Genomic DNA, 22,309 nt, shown 5'->3' with positions numbered 1-22,309 from the left:
TGCTGGAAGGTTGAAGGATCCTAAGATTATAGACTCAGACTCAGAGTCAGAAGGGTCCCCCTCCTGTCATCCACCTCCAACCCTTCCTCAGTGCACGGGGCCAGCTTGATCCTCTTCAGAGCAGGTGAAAGAAATCAGGAGATGACACCTGTATGGAAAATAAGGCGCCTTGAGCCTTGGCTGGTGCCTGGTGCTTTTGCTATAAGGGTCAAGCTTCTTAACTCTTTGGAACCTCAGTATCCTAATATTTAGTTAGCAAAGCTATTACAGAATTAAATAAGATCCATGTGCAAGATTCGTAGCCACCATGAAGCAAATACAAGGCACTGAGTTGCATTCTTACCTCTAAGATGAAATTGAGGCTCAGACCTCAGATGGTAGAAGAGAAGATACATGGAATCCAAGGCAGAGATCAGAAATGTAGGGAAAGACCCTACGTTTTGAGGATCGATAAATATAACACTAGGAGCTCGAGGCTGATCTTCAAAGGCAGGAGGTAGAAGCCACTTTGTAGGTGTTATGGTATAGATCCAAAATGCCTCTGAAAGTCTCTTATGTTCAGAGGTGAGGCTTTGGAAGGTGATTGGATCATGAGGGCTCTGATTTATCATTGGATTAATTCATTGCTGAGATGATGGGAATAGGAAATACGAAGTGGACCTAATCGAAGGTAGTGGTGACGGTGACCTCGGTTTCCCAGCCCTTTCGTTAGGCCCTTGCATTCTCTGCTTCCTGGCCATTGTGATGTGAGCAGCTTTCCTCTGCCATGATGTTTCTGCCTCATCTCAGTCTGACAGCAGTGGAACCAGCCAACCAGAATGGTGAGGCAGAAGCCTCCGGTCCGAGTCAGAAAGCCCACGCTGCTTAGATACACAGCCACGCAGTAAGCTCCAAGTAGCCCCATCCAGAGCAGAGGATTTGTGAGCTACTCATGGCTCCCAAGAAACCAGGCACCAAGCTTAAGTTTGGGAACCCAGAGGAAAGCACCCACCCCTGAAGCTGAGAGAAGGTGGAAGACAGAAGGCTCCCATCGCTCTGAAGTGAAGTGAAGGACATTTCCAAAAGCCACAGGGCACCCGGGGAAGCTAAAATAGTGAGGTGTTTCAGGGTGCTTGGTGACCTGACGTCTTAAAAACGACCATCACAAACTGCTTGCTATCTTGGGAGACTCTTCTCCTATAAATCTAGGATTCAAAGATAGGAAACTGAACTCGGGGTTCTTGTTAATAACGGGATGAAGCATAATTACTCATTTTTGTATTCCACAGACCTTTATTGATGGTGCTCAGCCATGTTCGTATAGCCTCATGGGTGTCGGCCAGGAGCACAGATGCTAGAAGAGAAGCAGTGGAGCATAGCTTCCCTTGCTGTGCCCTCAGCCGACAGTGACCTAAGACAGCGACCACCGCTGATTCCTGGCCCTGAGGCCTTGCTTCTGCTCTTCTTCCTGCTCCTCATTCTTCAAGGTCTAGGTTGAGTCCTGCCTCCAAAACTTGCAAGCCTCTCGCCACTTGCTTGTTGTCTGTGCCCCCATTTTAGGAGTCTCATTCCTTCTGGCCACATGTCCTTATCTACATGGTTTAGCAGTACTGAGCCTGGCTCTCTGGGTGCTTGTTGAATTGAATCTTTTGTTTGTTTGTTTATTTGTTAGTTTTGGTGGATTGAACCCAGGATCTTCACACTGATCTATATCCTCATCCCCCTTTAAATTTATTTATTTTTTTAATTTTAAAGATGGTCCCACTAAGTCACTAAATTGTCCAGGCTGAACTCAAACTTGCAGTCCTCTTGCCTCAGCCTTCCAGAATATGTGGATTACAGGCAAACATCACCATATCCAGTTAGAGCAGAATCGAGGCTCCCTTTAGGACCTTGTGGCAGCTTCAAAGACAGGTTTCTGCTCCCTGGTGTTGCCTGTGGGGCAGATCAGGGTTACCCGAGTGGAAAGGACTCTGCAGAAGTGCCTTCTTGATGGTTAACAGGAGCACCCAGTAGGGCACCAGGCAGTGCTGTGACTCAGAAGGGGGGTCAGTAAAGAAGCACTGCTGTGTGTTCCGAAGCACATCAGAGGCCAGAATTCAGGGGCCAAGCAAAAATGAGGAGCCACCAGGGATGGCTGTGGAGGACCCAGAGCAGGCGCCTCACATGATTATCAGCAGTGCTCATGGTGACTGCTGGGATTTGTAAAGGTGGCTTTTACCATACAGATGAACTTGAAACATGCTAGGACATTATTAGCTCTGGCCTGGAAGAACAGAAAACAGGAATCATGAAAGGACAGAATCATGATAGAAACTTCAGAATTCAGATCTGGGGATAGGGAGGAAGGGAGGAAAGTGGGTAAGTAGAAAGGATCAAGATGCAATATGTATGTACACCAATTCCCTGTAATAAAATGCATTTATTGTGTATTGTGAACATATTTTTTAAAAAAAGATAAGCAGCTGGGTTGTGGCGCTTGGTGGTCTATTCCAAACAGAGCAGCTCTTCAGTCAGTGGGTGGAGCTGAGAGGTCCTGTCCTCCAGAGAAGGGGCTGGCAAAGCTGTCAAGTAGGCTGTGGGCTAGAGGAGGGCTCCGCTTCTCGAAGGAACGAAGCTTTAACTGTTGTGTACCCAGAGCCAACGCTGTGAGGGGGCCTGGGGAAACTACCTGTGATTGCATGTGTGCTCTTTCACCGAGGCAAACTGGAAGCCTGGGTGTATTATCTGCCTGCTGGAAGTGTCAGCACATCAAATTGCAACTGTTGAATAGAGTAATAAAGGGTTTGTTTACAATGAGTAGGTCCACTATACAGCATCTTCGTGTTGGTTATGATGGGGAGATGTCACCTCTCCTAGGCCTGAAGGGGCAAGGATGGGAATGGTACCCACTTCCAGAGACAGAGAAGAAGGTGTGGGAAGACCCCCAACAGGACCAGCAACCTTTAGTTATGGGACCCCCACAACAAAAGGCAACAAACACCCAGCTGCCTCTGTCCTCCTCCAGGCTTCTTGGGTACCTGTACCTCATCTACTCAGCTGAGGGCAGAAGGTAGGCATGCCCAGTGACATGACCATCCCTAGGCCAGGAGCAGGGAGGGAAGCCAGGTGGGTGCAAGGGGCAAACATTTCCTACAATATCACTGATCTTGGATCCCGTCTTTAGTGGGACGGGCCCTGCTGCTGACGTCCTACCTGCCCAGGAAGCTTGGACTCCGGACATGGATGAAACCCAGCCTTAGGCTAAAAGTCTCTTACCTAGAGTTGACAGGAGCTAGAAAAATCAGAGCCTGGCGCTGTATCTTTAAACTCACAGCTTGCTTCATACATATGGGGGCCATATGTCCTCAATTTTCCAGCACAGTGTCAATTTCAAAAATTCTGTCCTATTTTACCCATAAGAACACTGGCATTTGTCAGATCACATGCTCCAATTTTTGATTCAGAAAATATGGTGACTGTATCCCTATACCACAACAAATGCCAGATGGCTTAAAGAGCTAATTTTTTTTAATGGTATACTTATCCCAATTGTTGAGGAAAGACAATTTTCTGACTATTGAAGCAATTGAAGAAATTATCAATGACAAGTGTGATGAGTTCAATTATATTTTTTTTAAAAATCCTTTTTGGGGGTTCAATAAAAATACACAAAAAAGGAAAGAAAAAAGAACAGCAGTGGATTGGGGAAAAATGGCAACAAACATGACAGGTAAAAATCCTTAATATCCAGAAACTTTGAGGGAGTTTTATAGAAATTTGGTTTTTTGTTTTTATCGGTACCGGGGATCGAACTCACGACCATGTGCTTGCAAGGCAGGTGCTTATGCCGCTGAGCTAAATCCCCAGCCCCCAGTTTTATAGAAATTTGAAAGGGTACAATTAAGACTTCATTGAACAGGTGGTCAAAGGAGATGAGTAGAAAATTCACACAAGAAAAATGTTCACTGTAAACAAATCCTAGGGAAGCAAGTTAATAAATTCAAGTTAGGACAGCTGTGAGCTACCTTATCACACCTACTACAGCATCGAAAGTAAATAAAAGCACCGTGAAAACAGATACACGCACATGCTGAAGGAAGCATTGCAAACTATCTCTTAATTTTTCTACTGAAGAACAGTGCAGTAACATGCAGAAAGATCACAAAACCAGTCCTCCACTCTGACTTAACAATTCGACTGCTAGAAATAAATCCCAAGGAAAGAACATTTGAGAAGTGTGTAAGTATGTATTTATTTTTACCTACACTAAAACAGTCCCGATGGCCAATAGATGTGATGCCTTAAATATACTAAGGATAAATGAATATTTTATTATTAAAATATGAAATGAACTCACTTTGTGAACATGTAGAAAGATATGTTTTTAAATGTTAAACAACAAAAATATAATGAGACTCTCTAGCAGTAGGAATTGTAGCCCTATGGAAACTAGCCTTATCCAATTATAAGATCAGATAAAAATCTAAATTTTCAGTACATTGGCTTCCTATGGTAAAAGTATATTCTGTAGCTCCTAGTCCCGTTGCTTCACCATTGTTGGTGTTAGACATTCTAACTGGAACCAAGTTTTCTACAAAAATAGAGGAAAAATAATCACTTGCCCATAACCCATATAGGACTTCAGAGTAGTAAATTTTGGAGGCAAATGTTGGTTGCTTCTTTGGACAGATCCTTTCCGGGGATGGGCTGCTTCTCCCAACACTGTGTGTATGCATTTTTCCCCTCTGTGTCCTAAACGTGACCCATGAATGAAAATACTGTAACGGGTGATGAAGTTTATCTGTGTGTATCTCAAACCCTATAATGTAACTGTTTGTATTTGACTATAAAATAATTACGTCAGGTCCACTTATGTAAAGAGCAATCTAAGCTGGACATGGTGGCACACACTTGTAATCTCAGCATTCTGAAAGGTTGTGGCAGGAAGGTCATAGGTTCTAACCTAGCCTAGGTGACTTAGACCCCAGCAAAATTCAAAAAGGAGTAGGGAAGGGGGTGTCGCTGGTACCCATCATCCCTCACTGCAGGGAAATGCCAGTATAATCTCTTTTAATATAGTTTTGTGGTATCTTTAAAGCCTTAAGTACTGATGTGCTAAAAATAAAGTGAAGGTAAGTGGAAGCTTGGCAGTTACCTACTGCATCCGTCTTCCAAACATGCAGCCAGTGAGGGCCGGTGTGTGAGCCATTGTGGGTTGGCCCTGGCACACCTCCTTGTCCTCGCAGGAAGCAGGGGCCAGAGCACATTGCAGGGGCCAACCCCTGCAGACAGAATCTTAGGACTTGCTCTCAGAAAATCCAAGTCCCATGGATGCCTTGCTCCCTGGGACAGCAGCTCCCCTAAAGTTCTAATTTGTACTCTGATCCTTTGAATTTGTAAGAATTCCATATTTCATTCTTTTGACCTGAATATTCATAGTAAAAAAAAAAAAATGGGCTGGAGACAGTTTCATGAGTGCTCTGAAAGTAGATGTTGTATATGCTCTCAAAATTTATAAAAGGAAACATTTTTTAAAAACAAAGCAAAAGAACAGAACTCCTGCAGGGCTCTAGTTATCCATCCAAAAGACCTCTCTGGTGCAGGGAATGAACAGCAAGTATCCCATTGCTCCAAAACTCTTCAGATACTTGTGCTTTGCTGGCTCCAAACTTCAGCTTCTCCTATGAAGAGAAGAGAATAATGATATCTGTTTCTTGGGGCAGTTGTGAGTTAAAATTAAACACTTGTCTGAAGTGAATAAATTGGCATCCTGTACAAATTAAACCTTACAGAGCAATAATTGTACTTTCCTTCCTTCACGCCGAGGGCATCTTGCCTGTGGGCGGTGCTTGGTTTATAATGTATATGCAGTGCCCTGGAGCCATCCATGCAGGACTGCAGTCAGAAAATGGAGATGATTGATAATGGAGAGGGTGAAAACTCAAAGACCGGCCTTTGCTGTGGTCATTCTGCAGCATGGCAGTTACTGACAAGGTAAGGGAGAAATGGGATTGGGTTGGATTCTTCTTTCCAGATGGGAGTGCAACAAGAGTGCTGGCCCATGCTCAGGTGGAGATGTGGTTTGGCCAGCATGGGCTCAGCAGTGTCTGATCATCGTGGTAAAATTCAGCAGTAGTGCAAAGTGGTAGGTTGTCTCCATGGGTAGGTTGAGTGTGGCAGCGGGACTTGGAGGATGCTCAGATGTCCAGAAAGAAAAGTGGCAGCCTTAGAACATTCTGGGGTTTTGGCACCAAACACTTACAGCGGCACTTGCAGAGTTCAGGGATGTGGGGCTGAGCAGAGTGTTGATGTTACCCTGATCCAGGGAGCAGGCCAGGCCTCTGTCTGTAACTGGAGTGAGGCACTATAGGACAGTCAGCAAGGATCTGTGGAGGACACAGCAGCCTCAGGCTGGGATGGGTGCGGGAAGATGAGGCAAGACTGAATTACAGCTGAGGGTCAGATGGTCCCTGTCATGGGGCAAGAGGAGCACAGCAATTCGAAGCCAGGTGGGCCAGCCAGACTCTGTTTTGAAAAGAGACTCAACTGTCTCTTAAATAACATCTAAACTCATCTCTGCAGACTTCAGTGGTCAGTGGGCCACTGTTCATTGGGGGTGAGCTGAGATTCCTCTTTTTCTGTTTCTTTCTTTTTGTTTTTTCTTCTCTTCATCTCTTCCCAGCTTACTTAAATCAGTATGAGCTGTTTAGCTAAGAAGCTTTACTGGGATTTTGTGAAAGGAAGGAATTGTACTTCATAGAAAGTTGTGAATATTGTATGCATATATTGTAGTTGCTTTAACTTGGGTATAGGGTTGTTTGTTTTTGGAACCTCAAATCTCAAAGAATTTGTTGTTGTTATTTATCAAAAAGTACATGGATAAAAAATGATCAGGGAGCATTATTGAAAGCCCTCTCTTCCACTGGTTTTGTCCATGGGCTCCCTCCTTTCTTGGACTTAACATTGATCTTTTACTCAAGACCACACAGATTGTAGCTCTCACTGTCTTTTCTTCCTTTTGCAACAGTGTGCTTTCCAGGCAGATCCGTAGTTCTCCATGAGGGCCATCTCATCCCTAATTCACCCTTCTGGGGACATTCGGCAACATCCGGAGACGTTTTGGATTGTCACACCTAGAGAGGAGTGATGCTACTGGAATTTAGCAGGTAGAGGCCAGAGATGCTATTAAGCATCTTACAATGCACAAGGCAGCTCCCCACACCAAAGAATTATCCAGTGGAAAGGTCGATAGTGCCTCTGTTGAGAATCAGTGCTAGACTAAGTATATTGTAAACTAGTGTCACATCTTAACATTCTACTTCCCAGATTTTTTGCAAAATAATCATCACCACTAGCAACTAACATCATTAAACACTGAGTGCCAGGCATCATTGCAAACTCTTTCCGCACATTTACTCACTCTAAAACTCATCAGTGTAAGAAAACTGGAACCAGAGAAAGCTAGAACAGGAGAAGGTTAAGTGCCAGTAGGTAATAACTGGTGAAGCTGTTTATTAGTAGCAGGAGTGGTAACATAAGTTGCCAAATTTGCATTAATTTTTGTTAAATCAGGAGCTTGGTGCAAGGTCAATCATGACATCTTTGCCATGACCTCACAAGATACATATTCTCAAATACTCATCTCAGAAATGCAGGAACTAGGACTTGGTGGAATTTGGTTTGTATTTATGAAGTACGCAATTTTAAATCAATGTCAGTCTCTCCCTGTGTTAGTTATTTTTTGTTGCTGGGACAAAATACCCAACACTTGCAATTTAAAGGAGTGATTTATTTTGGCTCGTAGTTTCAGTAGGTTGGGTCCATGGTCATCTGGCCCTAAGGCAGAAGCCACATAGTGGAAAGGCCCACTGGGGAAGGAAAGCTGCTCACATTATGATGACCAGAAAGCAGAGAGACAGAACAAAAGCAGGGCCAAGAATATACCTTTCTAGCTCCTGCCTCCTAACAGCACATTTAACTATGAACACATCAATGGACTAAATCACTGATGAGTGTCATACCTCCAAGACTCAGTCACCTTCCAAAAACCCTACCTGCCTCCGAACACAAGACTTTCAGGGGACATTTTTGACCTAAAACCTAACACGCCCATGCACTGTAATTCCAAGAATGCAAGCACTTTGCTGCTTTCCTGCACCCATAGCAAGCCCACTCGTCAGCTCTGGATCTAGCAAGAGGATACATCCATTGTTAAAGGAAAACAGCATGGAAGTGTCCAGATTTGGGTGCCCATGGGTACACCAGTTGAGCCCTGGCTATGGCCTGGCCAGTGTGCCATATTTTCTTGGCTTGGATGCTTTTCTGTGATTTGTTTTGCTCCATTGCACCTTGAAGCAGCCCATTAGAAGACCTCATTGCTGTTGTCATACAGAGCCCCCAAACTGATGGCAACTTGTGAAAAACTCTGTGGCCTCTCCTGGGGCTTATCAAAAAGCAAGCAAGACATCTGATCTTTAGTAGCTAAAAGCTCATGACCGTGTTAAACCCTAGATTTTCAGGCTTATTTGAAAGCCTTTACAACCTGCTCCCAGGGGAGGGAGGGATGCTCATGTCCCTACTTAACGAAATTTGATGGCATATGTGGCTAGGTAGAAATACTTTACTTTTGGTCTGATATCTGGATATTTTCAGAACCTAGATAATTTTATCCTATTTACATCAAACATGCAGGTAACTCTAGACTTTTATATCTGTATTATTTCTGGGGAGGTATAATATGATCATGAATGACACTAATTGACATTACATTCTTTAATTAAATTTCCTTTGCTGTGAATCAGGACCTTTTAGTTCAGTCCTACAGTGCTATTTCTAGATTTGTCTTTTACATACTCTAATGCATTAGGCAGTAGGCATGACATAAATTCATTTTTTAAATTCTACATCCCATAGATTAAATGAGATAATGTATACTCGGGGCTTGGCTTAGTGCTAGTCACATGAACATTATTAATCAAAAATATTAGCTGAACTGTTCTGCTTAGATGATAACTATGAAGTTGATGGTTATGAAAATAACCACTTTTCCAAATGATTACGGATTGCACAGTATCCCAGGATTTCTCCTTCTAGGGCTTTTAGGAAGATCTGTGGGGTCTCAGAGTTTTATCCTTTTCCAAAAAACAAGAGATATCCCAGCTGGCTTTCTCTGCTGTATCCCAATAAGTCAACCGCTGTCTTGCATCCTCTCAAGTTACCAGCTTGCTGGACAGGATAAAGGAGAGGGGTCTAGGTATCTGCTCCCCACCAGCCTCCTTTCATTTGGGTACACAGAGCACCTCCCCTTGGGAATGCTTCTGCTGCTCCTGGGTGCTGCAGCTCTGTCTCCCAAAACAAGCCACTCCTTGTCTTTCAGGGTCATATGGAACCGGAAGGAAGGGAGAATTCCTTGCGGAGTCCTGCTTTGAAGCCTCCTTTCACCAGAGACTTCCTTAGGACTGACTCTATGCAAGATGATCTTCATTTCTTTGCTCAGTCTCTCCTTATCCTTTGGGCAGGGTGAATTTAGCACAGGATTCTAGAGGACAGACCACTGTGGCATCCTAGCTGTGCCCCACAACCCCCCCCACCACCACACGCACACACACACACACACACATCAGGGAACAACCCCGAGTTCCAACAGGGATGCTCTACCAGAGCATAGATGAGCTGGTCCTGGTGTCAGAATAATACAGTTAGGCCAGTGCCAGTGCTGGTCAAAATGCTTCATCTGCAAGTGTAAACAGGAGGGTGGTACCAGGACCTGCCTCTGCTGGCCTGGCCACTTAATCCCTTTATTTCTTTGCCCATCCTCACCTTCTCCCTCTGCATATCAGACCAACAAGTCAGCAAGGGGCACAGTGACAAATACTTGCAAACAGGAGAATTTTCTTCTTTTCTTTAATATACACCTAAAATTACAACCTTGTGCTTACAAACATATGTGCAGGCATTCACATCTTTATTACTAACTATGCACTTAGATTATTTCTCCTGGTGGAACAGTTTCCCCTATAATAATTAAGGAAATGTTTTGAGGGTACAGCATGACCACTCTATGCCCACTCTCCTCTCACTGTTCCCACAACTGTCTCTGCTTGAGTGAGTGCTCTTGCCTTTGTACCTGGGCTAAGAACCTTTATCTGTTACTCAGTGGCCCCCAGGATTTGACCCCTTGAAAGTGCCCCACCACTTTGCCCAGTTGCTCGAGGCATGCACCCCAGCTGAGCAGCAGCCAGCAGGCATCCAGACTTCGGGTTGGCAGGATGCAAGAGGCAGAATCCTGCTTGCTCTGCAGCAGGTCTATGAGTCTCAAGTGGCATCATATTAAATTATATAGGCAGCCACTTGTTCTCAACTGATGCTCTGAGCTGAGAGTTGCACCGAGCAGGCCACAGTCTCTTCGGGAAACAGTCAGAAAGAGCCTAGAGCCTCACAGCCCTTCAGACCCCTGGAGACTGTCCTGAAGGCAGGCAGAGGGCTGTGGCATGACACCAGGAGAGGTCACTTCTGGGCAGAAGAGACCATGATTGTGGCTGCAGTCATAGATCATGGGCTGTGGGGCACTTTGCCCTAAAGGTAGGTCAGAATCTGAACATGCTGTGGTGGGGGTGAGTCTCTGCTGGAGGTCTCCTGGCCAGCTCCTGGGTCATCTCTGGGGTTTGAGTTTCTGAGATGGTGCTTCTGCTTCTTACCTCTGAACAATCTTTGTTTAATCTACCTGAGCCGCATTCACCTGGCTCTGTTGCTTTAGATAGTTGTGTGTGTGTGTGTGTGTGTGTGTGTGTGTGTGTGTGTGTGTATGTGTGTGAGTCATTTATTTAACTTATTGCTACTGGAAATCGAACGCACTACCTTGCCCTTGCCAGGCAGATGCTGTGCCGCTGGGCTATATCCCCAGCCCTGGTTTGTAACATATTTAGAGAGTGGGAGAGGTGATGAGGATGAACAAAGAGATAAAGGAATAGAGGACTTAGGAAAATAAAGCTCCACCTAATTTGACTGAATGCTAACATCTGCTCCTATATAATATTAAATGTGAAGTGTCAAGTTGGACTCTGACACTGCACAAGGAGATGCTGGGCTTTCGTGAGCCGTGGCCTGCTGAATATTTTCTGTAAGACCTGACTGCCAGCTCTCTCCATAGCAGGGGCAGGGAGGGTGTGTCACAGTTCTCGTTGGTGACAGGAATGTGAAAAGGACAAAGATCTCCCCAAAGATGTAATCAGAACTGCCTACTCTGCCCTTCCAATTCTCCCGTCAGTATGGAATAAATATCCAGAAACAGGAACAGAAATAGGGTTGCTTATTCCACGTATAAGTTCTTGGTTAAGACTCACTCAGCTCCCAGCCACAGGTTTGCTCAGACACAACTTGAAAATCCACATTCTGGGTGCATGGCTGGGTTGGGTCTCCCTGAGAGTTCTGATAGGTTATAAAGGTCCCATCAGTTCAGTCTCCTTGTTCCGGGTTCTGAAAAAAACCAGTTAATAAGGCAAAGAAAAGAGTTGGCCACATGGGGCCCTATAGGATGGGCATGGTGAGTGAGTTTTCTTGAAGATGTGTAGGGGTCTTGTGGGTCTTGGTGCTTTCATTGCAAAATGAGTAGCATATTCACCCCATGTCCCCCCTTTTCCTTCCTCTAGGAAGATATTTGTGTTGAATTCCCAGTCTGAGCGGGTGGTGAATCAAAGGGGAAAGCAGGAGACTTTGGGGTGTCCCCTGGCAGCCCCTAAGCAGAGCTGGGTTTTGCCTTTCAATTGGGGACATGTTGGGGCGGGCTTCTGGAGCAGACACCAAGGGAGGATGGTGTTGAGAGGGGTGCAAGCTGCCACTGATAGACAAGTGCCAAGGGCTGTGTGATTAGAGAGAAATGTTGCCCCAAAGTATTCTAGCTATTTGTAATTTTTTTCTCTGTAAAAATTACACTTAATGAGTTTTATTAGCCTGCCTTAACAAAGGAAATTGAGAGACAAAGGCATTGATACACACTTATCATGAGTTGCAGTAATGAAGCCATTATATATAAAGACTGCTAATCAGTACTCGCTCCATTTGCTGAATTTTCCTTTTTATTCTGACACTGTTCTTACTGATCTTTCTCCTTATTTTAGAAAATAAGCCTGTAGTTTACTTCTGTTTCCCTTACCCAGAATCTAGTTCCAAAGCACCATTAAAAAAATACCATAAACAAAAGCTTATGGAAAACTTCTAACACTCACAAGGTAGAGCACACACTGTGTAACCACTCTCCTCCTGAACACACCTGCCACCGTCATGGCGATCGATCCCCGACTGATCGTGTCTCATTGACACCTCCTGTCGAACTTGTGCTCCAGCTGGAAGGTTATTTTTGAAGTGAACCCCAGATATATCATTTCAATGTATTTCAACTATAGTTCTTGAAAATAAGAACTTTTAAAACCACAACTATATTACTTGTACAGAAAATAAATAATTCCTTTATGTTTCCAGCTATTCTAGCTAATAACTGTTTCCTTTATGTATAACTTTTACAGTTTGTTGGAATCAAGCTTGATATGCTATGCTCATGCATTGCAATTGGAAGACACCTGCTTCTGTCTGTTTCATTCCTTGAACTATATTTCCCGAAGAAACTTGAGTTTCCAACAATATAGATTTTACTAATTGTACCTGATGGTGTCATTTACCGTGTTCCTCTGATCCCCGCATTTTCTGATATTTTGTGGTAGGTCTCGGACTGATGGCAGTGCATCTTCACAGGAAGAGCAGGGAAGATCAATTCCCATCATTTTCTGTAATATTAGGGGCCATTGATGATCATTGTCTAAATAATTAATTTATTATGGTGACGTTCTCAGTCATCCATCCATTCATTCATTCTGTCCTCATCTATTAGCTGAAATGCTCTGTAAACTTTCCTTCAGATGTTATTCATTTGGAAGCAGTTGATTTAAAAAAATAGTAAAAATGTTAGGATTACTGTTTTTCAAACAGAATGAGTTTCCTAGCGTCCCCTGGAGGTGAGGCCAGTGGAGTTGGTTTTGTTTTCTTAGTATTATTATTAACTTGTGAATTTAAATATATTTAATATATTTGATGTGTTCCAGTCTGTTGCTGTTATCTTAGGTTCTTTTTTTTTTGCGGGGAGGAGGGGACAGTGTCTCAGGCTGGCCTTGAATTCACTATGTTGCCCAGGCTGGCCTAGAACTCATGCTGATCCTCCTGTCTCAGTCTCCTGAGTGTTGGGATTACAGGCATACAGCTTGTCTTTATCTTTAATGGTGCTTAAATGTTTGTCTTACTGGCCAATGGAAGCCTCTTTGACATTACCCTACCTAGTAGAAGCCCACAGTTCATTAGTTTTGGCAATAAGGGAATAATCCAGGCTCATCATATAGTCTCTGCTATGTATATTTTCGGATCAAGAACCAGCACTTCTCCAGCAAAAAATGACATTAGTGTTTAGGGACCACAGTCTAGAGCCTGTGGGTATCGAGCACCATGTTTCCACCTCTTTCTATTACATCAATAAAACATTTCTTACCTACCTTTCTGCACACTGTCACCATATACAGAAAAGTGACTACCTGACATGGCATGAGGTTGTTTCTAGTCCCTTTATTTAACCATCCTTGACTTGAAACCCAAGACAAGGGGATAGAGAGTTTCTTAAAGTCTTCTCCAACTTTGTTTCGAGCTCAGCCAGCTTGCCAAGTCATTCTTACTCCTCTGGATAGTGCCCCGCTCTCCCTGTGCTGTCCTGTTACTAGGTATGCACGGACAAAGGTGGTGAAGGGGGAGCTCAGGGACTGAATCTCACTGAGGCGGACACTGCTGTCTGCATATTACAAATGTGCTGTGCCATCAAAGCCTCATTAAACACCTGTAAACTATTCTGATTCCCATTTTCCAGAGAGACAGGGCTGGCATTAATTCCAGGTGTCCCTTCCTCCAGAGCCCAAGATGATGCAGACTGCCTTAGCATGGCAAGATATCGTGTGATGATGTCTCCTGGATGGGTCCTTTAGGGATCCTTTTCAGAGCCATCCTGCAACCTTGCAGGACTCTACTTCTCTTACCCATGGCTCCTGGTTGCTTTGGGGATTAGACCACACTTTGTGTGCACTGCCCATAATGACCTCAGCTTAACTCACTTGCAAAAACACACAGTCGTATCAGCCTCCAGCCAGGCTTCCCATACATGTCCTTGTCTTCATCCGTTTGGTATATTGTGCTTCCTTTTCACCTGATGAACTCTCAGCTTTTTTATTATTAATTTTAAAAACAAAAGGATAGAAATGATACAGAATTTTTTAACAAGTAGGAAATTAACAGTAGTTAATATATTGCATATTATCTTAGAAGTAGTTGTGACTACCTCAGCCCCTCCCTGCACTCCCAGCTCTTTTAAAAAACCGCGGAAGTGTCTCCTCTTTTGATTTCCTCTTCTAGATGAGCTAAGTAATACTACCTGAACTCCCGTAGAATACCACGCTGTTACTTCAAAGTTCTGGTTCTCATCCATCCCCTGGATTCTGGGACTCAGTATAGTTCCTAAGCCTGGAAAGTTGCTCGACAATGTTATTAAACACCTGTTTCAGTGAATGAATGAATGAATGAATGAATGAATGAATGAATGAATGAATGAATGAATGGTTCCGGCTGTGGAACCATCAGCTGTCAGCTATTGCTCACATGAGTAAAACCTTACTTCTTTGAAATGGCCCTTGCAGTTTCCCTGGCCTTTGCTACTCTGCTTCTGGTGTGCCTGTTTACTTTTGTCTGTAAGTTAAATTATGCCTGAGGCCTGGAAGATGCAGCCGGAATGAGGCTCCCAGCACATTGCCTTGCACATAGGCAAGACTTGCTAATTATCCTATGAATTGAATCAAATCGAAGGTTGTACAAAACGAAGGTATGGTGCAAGTGTTGGGCCTGCAATCAGCAGAACGCTAGATGGTTAAAGCATCTCCGATTTACTACAATTTCTTTTAATAGGTTCCCTGTGCAGATTTGCCGTCAACATAGATTGTTGGTTTAGGAAAAATACAACTTTTGTGCCGCACGGTGATTGGCAGGCTTTTGCCGTTTACAATGTGACAGCCCTGGATTTCCATGTCTGCGAGCGACTTGGGCGTTAGTGCTGAGGAAGTCCGTAAGATAAGCAAAAGTGCTTCTGACCAAGTGTCCAGAACCCCAGTTCTCAGGACCACGTATGCCCTCCCTCCCCTTCTCCATTGAGGCCTTAGCTGCTCCTCCTTCCTGATCTTTGCCTGGCTGCTGTGACTCTGATGTGAAAGGTGGAGCTGTTGATTTGCCTGTGAGACTGCTGGAAGGGAAAACAGCTCAGGGGCCTACCTGGCTATTCTGTTCATTCATTCTGCAAATATGATTAAGCACTCATGTGTGTCAGATGCTGGCAGAGAGCGTGGGCAAGACCTCCATCCTCCTGGAGCACTCCAAATAATGGGAGAGACAGGTGTTCTTCAGATAGGCACCCAGATGAATAATTGCATGCTGGTGAGTGAGATGCTTTGTCCCCAATGGGCTGGTGTTGCCACGAAGCCCAGCCTGGTTCCTCTTTGGCAATGCCAGGCTCACTCAGTACTCTTCTACCTGAAGCTATGCCAGGGTTGGCCCCTGGCCACATAGGGGCATGTGTGACTTCAAGCTGCCAGCATAAGGGCTCATTCTTTCCTGGAACAGTGTGTGGCCCATGCCCTCAGTGAAGGGGTTATTGACTTCCCTGGGGACAGTAATCACGACAGTGGGGTAAGCTTGGTCTCCAGCTTCCACTGTGATCCCAGAAAGAAGGTGACTCCCCCCAGGAGACTGCAAAGGGTGACATAGTGCTTGGAAAGTCCCTGGCAGGAGCTCAGCACAGGTGAGAGCCCATAATGGGCTCTGAAGAGCAGGCTGCCCACCCAGTGCCACCTGGCCTCCTCTTAGACCAGCCCAAGCAAGGCTGGGACAAGGCCCAGGTCCTGGTCATGTCCACTGTGGGCTGTCTGTAGAGTCAGGAAAGGAAATGTTTGTTTGAATGGCTTGGGCCAAGTGTCAGAATACAAAGGACAGTATGGCTAGTCTGGTCCTTGTTGCTGCTGCTTTGGAAGAAAAGAGCATGCTCCCTTCCCATATTTGTTCCTAAAAATGTACTCTCTTAACTTGCCCTTTACCTCCTGTGATTTCCCTCCTAGGGAGAGAGGCTGCCCAGCCCCTGGGTGGACAAAGCAGATGCTTTTGTATACCACAGTCCTCCCCAGAAGAGTCTGGGAACCCTAAAGAGCCTGGGTTCCACTATCTGTGATAGGCGGGGTGGTGCACACAGTGGGTGCGCATCTTAACATAACCCCCTCCATTCTCTAACATGGGCTGTAACTTCTGAAGCTCCCACAGGCTGCACCCAGTGAGGCCTTAGGAGGAGTGACCTCTGCGGGGAGAGACCTTTGGGGGCGTCTCCTCAAGACCCTTCCCTCAGCTTCCTCAGAGAGGCCTTAGGCCCTGATACCCACTGTACAGCAGCCCAGTGACGTGCTTCCATTGGCTCTTCTAGGGCTCAGTCTGAGTCCTTCCTTTCTCACCTTTGTCCTGGGAGTTCTTTCCAGCTCTCAGATGACACCACACTGAGACCACAGGGAAAGGAGACGGCTGTTACAATCCTTTAGAGATGGTTTGAGGAAAGTCATGGAAACCAGATGTTGGCTTCCTTCTCTGTGAAAGAAAGAGAAGGTAACTCATGCCTCGCCCCAGAGCCTCCACGGCCCTCTACTTGCTGCTCTGCAGCCCAGGCCTTTCCTCACCTCTCCTCTGGCCAGTGGCTTATCTTGCCAGACCTGGCCACCTCCCCCGAAACCTGGAAACTACCTGCCTGCCCACCAGCTGTGATTGGCCGAGCACCAGGCAGTGTGGCCTTGAGGAGAGAGCAAAGAGGCCATTTCAGGGATATTTTTAATGCCAAACAGTTTCTGTGACCTAAGGAAACCACAACTGTATGGATCTAGTATGGTTTAAAAAAGAGTATGTGTATAAAACATGGAAAAGCATATGAGAAATTATATATTAACAGAATTTTCTTTTTATTTTGAAAGTTCTCTGAAAGGAGCATGCTTTACTTTTAAAGCCAGAAATAGATCAGCCCATTAGTTAAAACAAGCAAAAATACTGCTCAAATATCACTTCCTTTTTAATGTGTCTTCCACGGGCTGGGCTTCATAGCGGGACCTGGCCAGCCCCTCCCCTGCCCCAGTTTAGCACAGGCAAGATTATTCTCCGTGAACCTTCTCTTGTCTTTTCATGGAAACACAGACGTGACCGTGTTCCCACACCATCGGTAACAAATGTAGTCTGCAGAAATAGTGCAATGAAAGGATTTTCAGGTCTTTTTTGAGATGCACATTGTGTTTGGGTACCGTTTTATCTGCTTCACCTGATGAGCTGTATTTTCATATAAAAATTAAAAGCTGTTACATAAAACAGAGACCATGTATGCAGAACAGTGATCAGGACATGTGCTTTGGAGTTAGCTGGTCTGGGGTCAAAAATCAAGGCTCTACTTTCTAGTTAACTAGTGTCTAGTATATCTACTAGTATCTGCTTTCTAGTTTTCTAGTATCTAGTGGCCACGATCTTTCTAGTTGTGTGACTTCTCTGGGCTTTTATTTTCTTCTGCTATAAAATGGAAGCAACAGTATTTACGCATGGAATTGTTGTGACTATTGAATGGGTCTGCATGTACACGTGTGCACACACGCCTGGTTCCGGGAAGTATAGTCACTGTGCTTTCTCACTGTCATCATCATGATTCAAATAAGTGTGAGTGTCCACAACAGGGCCTCCTTCAGGATAACCCACTGCCTGATGTCGAGACAGAGCCAGGATTCGCCCACCAGCAGGTTGACACTGTGAGACACAGCCATGCCACGTCTGTTTCCCGGCTACTCTGAGAGCTGTCGCTCGTATGGAGGTCACCACCTGGGGTTTCAAGTGGATGAGTGGTTGATGTGGTACTTTTGAAGCAGTCTGGGGCCACTGCAGAAATAAGTGACTAGCTGTTCCGGATGAATAAATAAGGAGGATTTAGATGAGAAGGTTAAAGAGCCACAGAGAATGAGATGAAGCATGGAGAATGAGATGGTGCATAGGAATGTGGACAAGTGAGGAGGAGAGGCTGCAGCGGGGTCTCCTGTGCCCCTGGGACCCTGCTGGCCCTCCAAGGTGTCTGTACTCTGCTCTCAGGACTTGGATCCGACTGCCTGATGGCCCTTATCACATTATATCACAGTTTGTGAATACACCCAGCCACCTTCACACACTCACTGGCTGCCTGGTGCCTGGCACTGTCCTGAGCTGAGGGCTACCAAGGGAAGCTCCCCTTCAGGAGCCAGCCAACAGTAGCAGGTAGATACTTGCCTGGCTTTTGTATTCAGAGCTCCCGGCCTGGCCCTGACATCAGAGAGGCCCCAGGCATGCTTATGAGTCAGTGAGATGAAGTGTCAGCTCTACCCTGGTTGCTCTTAGGGTCACCCACTGTGCCCACATATACAAGATCAGGTCTCCCCAGGCTCTTACAAACTCACCCATGCACAATGAGGTGGCATTTCCACCATATCTACCCACAATGGCACATCCGCACCACCCTCTGTTCAAGGAGGGGCAGAACTTAACACCTGGACCTCTGTGCCTGTGTGGTGTTTCCCTCCCATGGCTTGCGGGAGACCTCCACCAGTGTTTCCATTCCGATGGTCCTGACCGCCTGGAGCTTCAACGTCCTCCTGTGCTTGGTAGTGACTGGAGGACCCCTGGGTCCCATGCTTGGCTGACCAGAACAAAGACTCTGATGGAAACTGAGACTTGGGTCTGTATAGATCCTCCTCCTTTCTGTTCCCATCCCAGCACCAGCCTCTCCCTTTGCTTTTTTTTTTTTTCAGGGTGTTAGTGTTTCAAGGGCCAGAAGTCAGACCTTAGTGATCAAACAGCTGAGTCTAGTACAGGAGAGTGTGGTGAGACCCTGGCAGTCTGCTGAGGCCACCAAGAATTGGTTCCCATTCCCTAAATTATGGCTGCTGAAACAAGCATCATTTTTGTCAAAAGTAATAAAATCTTTTGTTGTCTAAGGGACCTGTGGGTGGGGTTAGGATTTTGCTTTTTTTTTTTTTTTGGCAATCTCAGGTGGAGGAAAAGTGAACCCACATGTTGTAGGGAAGGGTGCATGTTAACAGCAGAACTTGTCCCCTGAATGAAAAAAGCTGTTGTAGATAGACCCATGGTGCCCCCAAAGATGTCCGTGCAATAATTTCCACAATTTATGATTATGGCCTTATGTGACGAAAGAGATTTGAGGTTACAGGTGGAATTTCAGTTGCCAAGCACCTGATCCTAAAGTGGGGAGAGTGCCGTGGATGATCTGGGTGGACCTGGTGTGATCACAGGGTACCTCAATGTGGAAGAGGGGCAGAAAAGATGCAATGTGAGGTTCTGGCCACTCCCCGCATTGCTGGCTGGGAAGAGTGCAGGAAGGAGCCACAAGCCCAAGGATGTGAGCAACCTGAGAAAGCTACAAAAGGGAAGAAAATGAATGATCCCTAAAGACTGCAGAAGGGAACACAGCCTGCTGCCACCGTAACTGTAGCCCAGGGAGACCCACAATGGATTCCTAAGCTGCAGGGCTGTAAGGATAATATGTTTGTATTATTTTAAGATGCCCGAGTTTCTAGTAATTGGCTGCTATAGCAAGAGAAAACTAATACAAGATCCCCTGGTATGAAGACTCCCAGCAGGGACCATGGCCATATATAAAACTTTCAGAGGAAATAATTGAAGAGACCACCAAACCTCAGTGATGATTTCCCCAATGAGACAGACTCCCTCCAAGAAAGTAAAAATGACCCTGCCAGGCATCCTTAAGTGATGAGGAAGCTCTGTGCTCTCGCAGCCTTGGAAACATTTTTTTTAAAAGACAACCATGCACTTTTCTTCCTGGAAACCTGAGTTCTCAGTTGGGAATGAGGACAGCTTGCATTTTAGGGCTCTGAAATGATCTTTGTCCTTTGTGTCCTGTGTAAATGTGTCTATAGAAGTCAGTTAATGATGGGCGAATTATCCCTGTCTCCTTGGTGATAGGAAGAAACATATGTGTCCTGTAAAACCGTGGATTCTTCTGTTCCCCATGAACACTATATATCTTTTTTGCAATAATAGCAAATTCAGATTGATTTTTTAAAAAATAGTTTTTGCCATAGTTTTGATTTACAGAAAAATTGCAAAGTCAGTACAGAGTTTCCATATATCCCACTGGTTCCTCACTTATTAATATCACACCGTGACATAGTACACTTGTTCCAATTAATGACCAGTATTGATAATACTACTAACTGAAGTCCACATTTTATTTAGATGGCTTCAGTTTTGAATCTCACCTATTTTTTTCTGCTTTAGGGTTCCACATGACATTTTGTCATCCCGCCTTCTTAGTCTCCCTTTAGCTGTGATGACTTTGCAGGACCCTCTCCCCCTGGTTTTCTTCCTGATGAATCTAGGGAGGCCCACAGAGGTAAAGTGCCCTCTTCATCTCTTCCTATCACAGGTTCACAACCTCAGCATGGCGTGTGACTGTTGATGTTGACCGTGACCATCTGGCAGAGGCAGCGCTCAGCAAGTCTCCCCATTGTAAAGTCATGCTTTTTCCTGCCTTTCCATATAGCCCTTCAGAAGGTGCTGTGCCTGCTCTGAGTGAGCAAGAATTATGCTCCCTTGTTTCATTGCAGAGATCACCACGAATTACCTGGACTTTTATTAATTTATCCACTCTTTTATCTCAGTATGGACTCACGGATATTTGTTGTATACTTTGGGCTATAATCCAAGAAGACTTCGTTTTGTTGCTGAAATTGCTCCAATGTTGACAATCATTTTTAAGTGCCTCCTGTCTCCCTTTGACATCCCTCCCTTTCTCTCCTCCTCTTCCCTTTCTAGTTCCTGGCATATCTTATATATCACCAGTCTTAGAATTAACCCTTTTTCCAAGGAATTACAGCTTCTTTTGTTTGTTAAAGAACTAGACTAGAGGGGCTGGGGATATAGCTCAGTGGCACAAGCACCTGCCTGGCAAGTGTGAGATTGTGAGTTCGATCCCTGCTACCAAAAAAAGAATTAGACTAGAAGACCTGGGCCCTAGGTCCTAGGTTTGTTCATTGCTATTATGGAGTCATTTTTTTCTAGGCTCTTTCGCCTAACACAGCAAGAAAATTATTAAAGTGCACATATCTCTTAGCTACACATAGAATACCTGTATCTATATTGAACTAAACTTGAGTTCTTTCTGATGTCCCCAATCTAATCTGTTACTACAGGCGTCATCCTCGCCTTCTCTCCTTGTGTATGACATCTCACTGTAAAAGTAAGAAACCTGGCTTCTACCATCCGTGATCCATTTATTAGTTGCTCAGTTTCACTGTGCATCTATTACAGTCTCAGAATTGGTAGTCATTACAACTGTATGCTTCCGTGGAGTTTCTTTGGCCTTGGCATTTACAGGCTGTTCTATTTGTCACAGTCCAAAATAAACAGCTTGCTGTGATTTTGACTAAGGCTGCATCAAATCTATACACAAAGTTGAGAAGAACTGAAATCTTAACCATTGTAAGTTTTCCAATCTATGAACACTGAATATCTCTCCATCTATCTAGATCTTTCTTAATTTACTTCATCAGGGTTTTATAATACTCTGTATATCAGCCCCAAATACATTTTCTTAGATTTAAACCTAAGTGTCACATTTTTGTGCTATTGTAAATGATACTGTGCTGTTAATTTCAAATTCCAGTCATCCATTGCTAGTATACTGGAAGGCACTGACTTCTGTTTGTTAACCGGAACCCTACAAGCTTGGTATAATTGCTCATTATGTCTAGGTGTTTGGGGGCATTCTGTTTTTGCTTTATTTTTCAATTAAATTTGAGACCCAAGCACTTGACTGCACCTCCTCATTTGCCTGTCCATGGTTTCCTCCTCTCCCCCTGCTCCTTGAATCCCCTGTGCTCCACGTAATCACCACACTCATCCACACCAGCTCTGTTTGTCTATTCCTCGCTGTTGTTACACAGGTGTGCCGTGTGTTCATGGGCCTGCCTCTCCCATCACCGGCGGGCTAACTGAGGCAGGCTCATCTCCACTCTCCAGATCTGAATCCTGTTTCCCACATGGGGCCTGCTTCAGAGGAAGCACGTAGTAATACTTACTGCTTGAGTGATTGAAATTACTTGACTGCATAAATTAATCTTTTTCTTCTTCTTCTTCTTCTTCTTCTTCTTCTTCTTCTTCTTCTTCTTCTTCTTCTTTTTCTTCCTTTTAGGAACATTTGTTC

The 22,309-nt window shown here is 44.8% G+C and overlaps 1 protein-coding gene across 2 annotated transcripts in view; it reads left to right on the top strand.

Moving 5' to 3' along the window:
* Nucleotides 1-22,309, top strand: part of Parva (parvin alpha) — a 136,743-nt gene that overhangs the window by 62,002 nt on the left and 52,432 nt on the right. The gene's annotated exons all lie outside the window — the stretch shown is intronic.

Source organism: Cavia porcellus, unplaced genomic scaffold (genome assembly GCF_034190915.1).
Source record: "Cavia porcellus strain 051 isolate PalLab524CR breed Dunkin Hartley unplaced genomic scaffold, mCavPor4.1 scaffold_6, whole genome shotgun sequence".
In the NCBI taxonomy this organism is placed as follows: domain Eukaryota; kingdom Metazoa; phylum Chordata; class Mammalia; order Rodentia; family Caviidae; genus Cavia; species Cavia porcellus.
Note: the sequence above shows the minus strand (reverse complement) of the source record. Positions and strands in the feature narration are given on the sequence as shown.